Source organism: Balaenoptera musculus, chromosome 1 (assembly GCF_009873245.2).
Source record: "Balaenoptera musculus isolate JJ_BM4_2016_0621 chromosome 1, mBalMus1.pri.v3, whole genome shotgun sequence".
Taxonomy (NCBI): Eukaryota; Metazoa; Chordata; class Mammalia; order Artiodactyla; family Balaenopteridae; genus Balaenoptera; species Balaenoptera musculus.
Genome location: NC_045785.1, coordinates 147,693,232 through 147,697,971, shown reverse-complemented (window position 1 = coordinate 147,697,971; position 4,740 = coordinate 147,693,232).

Here is a 4,740-nt window from a genome sequence, read left to right as displayed (position 1 = left end):
ATCGCGGTGCGCGGGCCTCTCACTATCACGGCCTCTCTTGTTGCGGAGCACAGGCTCCAGACGCGCAGGCTCAGTAGTTGTGGCTCACGGGCCCAGTTGCTCCACGGCATGTGGGATCTTCCCAGACCAGGGCTCGAACCCGTGTCCCCTGCATTAGCAGGCAGACTCTCAACCACTGCGCCACCAGGGAAGCCCTCTTCCTCTGATTTTATTAGGACCATAATTGTACATTTCTCCGCTTACCTGTGGTGATGAAAGAGCATCATTGTCTCCGCAGTGCATGGTTCCGGAGTGAGGCTAGGTCTCTGCACATCGCTTCTCATTACAACAAAGCGGCACCAAAAAAGCCATCCTTCATCATGTAAAAAACACTCTCCATACCACGGTGTCTCTATTTGCAACAGCCTCTGAGATACTCATGTGATAGATCACAAATTTGCCTGAATCAATATTTCCCTGACACTGGGAAGCCCGCCATCCATCTGTCCCATTTCGTTTGATAAAGCCCTTCTGTGTCACCTTTACTCAGGCTGACGGGATCACAGTCCCTCATTCCCCACCTGGTGGATGATGTCCAGATGAATGATTGCTTCATAAATTACTATCCTGGGAGCAGAGCTCCCATAACTCAGTCAAGCCTGCCCAGGAGTTGAGCAGACAGCAAGGAGACATGGCGTGAAGGGCAAAGGCTCAGAGAACCCGCGCTGGAAAAGCTTAGTCCAACGTTCTAATTTAACAGAGAAGGAAACTGAGACTTGAAGTGGTTAAATAACTTGCCTAAGGTCAGACGGTTAGTTTAAGTAGATTTTTGGATTCCCAGAGACCTTGATGGTTGGATTTTTCTTTCTTTCTTTCTTTTTTTTTTTTTTTTAGCTGTCCAGGAAAGATGGAGAGCTGTGATTCCCACTTCACTCTCATAAAGAAAGGAGAATTCAGTTCAAATCCTCTCTACGCAACACCCAGCAGACCCCCTGAAGGGAGCACTCAGTCATAGATAAAAGTCTCTGCCCTGGAAAGTTCCACTCTCCGTTCTGTGGCTGAAGAAATCAGGTGACCAAACAAAGAACCCATAGACTAAACATATGTGTCCCATGCGCTCCACCACCCCTGTACCAACCTCTTCTCTCTCAAACCCTGAAACACACCTGCCTCCTGGCGGAAGCACTCCTGCTCAGCCTGTCTTTCCTATTGCTGCACATCGCGTATTTCTCACGGGCAGAACCTCCAGGCAAGTGTCACAGACCAGAAACCCTCACACCATTCCTTTGCCTCTGCCTCTCCTTCTGCACTCCATCTGTGGAACTGCCCAGTTCTACATATTCTGCCTCCACAGCATCTCTCCTCCCCAGTGGTGGCTGCTAAATGTTTAACAGTAAGCAATCACCCAAAGAAAACCCCTGATTTATGGAATTTGCTGATTGTTATAACTACCCCACCATGGACAATTTCAAGGTACCAGCATGATGTCATTGAACACTGGGAAGAGAAGTGCAATATTGCATTATCATATAGCCTTTCCACCATATAGAAAAAACAGATGAAATAACCTCAAGAGCATAGATATCAGCAAAAAGCAGTCAAATAATTAGGAAGCTATGACTTTTGAGTACATATTACCTTTGTTTTTGTTTTTTTTAAATTGAAATGTAGTTGATTTACAATGTTGTGTTAGTTTCTGGTGTACAGCAAAGTGGTTCAGTTATATATATAAATATATATATTCTTTTATATATATTGATATATATATATATATATATTCTTCTTCAGATTCTTTTCCATTATAGGTTATTACAAGGTATTGAATACTCTGTGGTATGCAGTAGGACCTTATTGTTTCTCTATTTTATATATAGTGGTTTGTATCTGCTAATCCCAAACTCCTATTTATCCCTACCCCACCTTTCCCCTTTGGTAACCATAAATTTATATTCTATGTCTGTGAGTCTATTTCTGTTTTTTTTTTTTAACATCTTTATTGGAGTATAATTGCTTTACAATGGTGCATTAGTTTCTGCTGTATAACAAAGTGAATCAACTATACATATACATATATCCCCATATCTCCTCCCTCTTGCGTCTCACTCCCACCCTCCCTATCCCACCCCTCTAGGTGGACACAAAGCACCGAGCTAATCTCCCTGTGCTATGCGGCTGCTTCCCACTAGCTATCTATTTTACATTTGGTCCGTGCCACTCTCTCACTACGTCCCAGCTTACACTTCCCCCTCCCCGGGTCCTCAAGTCCATTCTCTATGTCTGCGTCTTTATTCCTGTACTGCCCCTAGGTTCTTCAGAACCTTTTTTTTTTTTTTTTTTAGATTCCATATATATCTGTTAGCATATGGTATTTGCTTTTCTCTTTCTGATTTACTTCACTCAGTATGACAGACTCTAGGTCCATCCATCTCACTACAAATAACTCAATTTCGTTTCCTTTTATGGCTGAGTAATATTCCATTGTATATATGTGCCACATCTTTATCCATTCACCTCTTGATGGACACTTAGTTTGCTTCCATGTCCTGGCTATTGTAAATAGAGCTGCAATGAACATTGTGGTACATGACTCTTTTTAAATTACGGTTTTCTCAGGGTATATGCCCAGTAGTGGGATTGCTGCGTCATATGGTAGTTCTATTTTTAGTTTTTTGAGGAACATCAGTACTGTTCTCCGTAGTGACTGTATCAATTTACATTCCCACCAACAGTGCAAGAGGGTTCCCTTTTCTCCACACCTTCTCCAACATTTATTGTTTGTAGATTTTTGATGATGGCCATTCTGACCGGTGTGAGGTGATACCTCATTGTAGTTTTGATTTGCATTTCTCTAATGATTAGTGATGTTGAGCGTCCTTTCCTGTGTTTGTTGGCAATCTGTATATCTTCTCTGCAGAAATGTCTATTTAGGTCTTCAGCCCATTTTTGGATTGGGTTGTTTGTTTTTTTGATATTGAGCTGCATGAGCTGCTTGTATATTTTGGAGATTAATCCTTTGTCATTTGCTTCGTTTGCAAATACTTTCTCCCATTCTGAGGGTTGTTTTTTTTTGTCTTGTTTATGGTTTCCTTTGCTGTGCAAAAGCTTTTAAGTTTCATTAGGTCCCATTTATTTACTTTTGTTTTTATTTCCATTTCTCTAGGAGGTGGGTCAAAAAGGATCTTGCTCTGGTTTATGTCATGGAGTGTTCTGCCTATGTTTTTCCTCTAAGAGTTTGATAGTGTCTGGCCTTACATTTAGGTCTTTAATCCATTTTGAGTTTATTTTTGTGTATGGTGTTAGGGAGTGTTCTAATTTCATTCTTTTACATGTATCTGTCCAGTTTTCCCAGCACCACTTATTGAAGAGGCTCTCTTTTCTCCATTGTATATTCTTGCCTACTTTATCAGAGATAAGATGACCATATGTGTGTGGGTTTATCTCTGGGCTTTCTATCCTGTTCTATTGCTCTATATTTCTGTTTTTGTGCAAGTACCATACTGTCTTGATTACTGTATGTTGGTTGTATAGTTTGAAGTCAGGGAGCCTGATTCCTCTAGCTCCGTTTTTCTTTCTCAAGATTGCTTTGGCTATTCAGGGTCTTTTGTGTTTCCATACAAATTGTGAAATTTTTTGTTCTAGTTCTGTGAAAAATGCCATTGGTAGTTTGATAAGGATTGCACTGAATCTGTAGATTGCTTTGGGTAGTATAGTCATTTTCACAATGTTGATTCTTCCAATCCAAGAACATGGTATATCTCTCCATCTGTTTGTATCATCTTTAATTTCTTTCATCAGTGTCTTATAGTTTTCTGCATACAGGTCTTTTGTCTCCCTAGGTAGGTTTATTCCTAGGTATTTTATCCTTTTTGTTGCAATGGTAAATGGGAGTGTTACCTTAATTTCTCTTTCAGGTTTTTCATCATTAGTGTATAGGAATGCAAGAGATTTCTGTGCATTAATTTTGTATCCTGCTACTTTACCAAATTCATTGATTAGCTCTAGGAGTTTCCTGGTAGAGTCTTTAGGCTTCTCTATGTATAGTATCATGTCATCTGAAAACAGTGACCACTTTACTTCTTCTTTTCCGATTTGGATTCCTTTTATTTCTTTTTCTTCTCTGATTGCTGTGGCTAACACTTCCAAAACTATGTTGAATAATAGTGGTGAGAGTGGACAACCTTGTCTTGTGCCTGATCTTAATGGAAATGGTTTCAGTTTTTCACCATTGTGAACAATGTTGTCTGTAGGTTTGTCATATATGGGCTTTATTATGTTGAGGTAATTTCCCTCTATGCCTACTTTCTGGAGGGTTTTTATCATAAATGGGTGTTGAATTTTGTCAAAAGCTTTTTCTGCATCTACTGAGATGATCATATGGTTTTTCTCCTTCAATTTGTTAATATGGTGTATCACATTGATTGATTTGCATATATTGAAGAATCCATGCATTCCTGGGATAAGCACCCCTTGATCATGGTGTATGATCTTTTTAATGTGCTGTTGGATTCTGTTTGCTAGTATTTCATTGAGGATTTTTGCATCTATGTTCATCAGTGACATTGGCCTGTAGTTTTCTTTCTTTGTGACATCTTTGTCTGGTATCAGGGTGATGGTGGTCTCGTAGAATGAGTTTGGGAGTGTTCCTCCCTCTGCTATATTTTGGAAGAGTTTGAGAAGGATGGGTGTTAGCTCTTCTCTAAATGTTCCATAGAATTCATCTGTGAAGCCATCTGGTCCTGGGCTTTTGTTTGTTTGAAGATT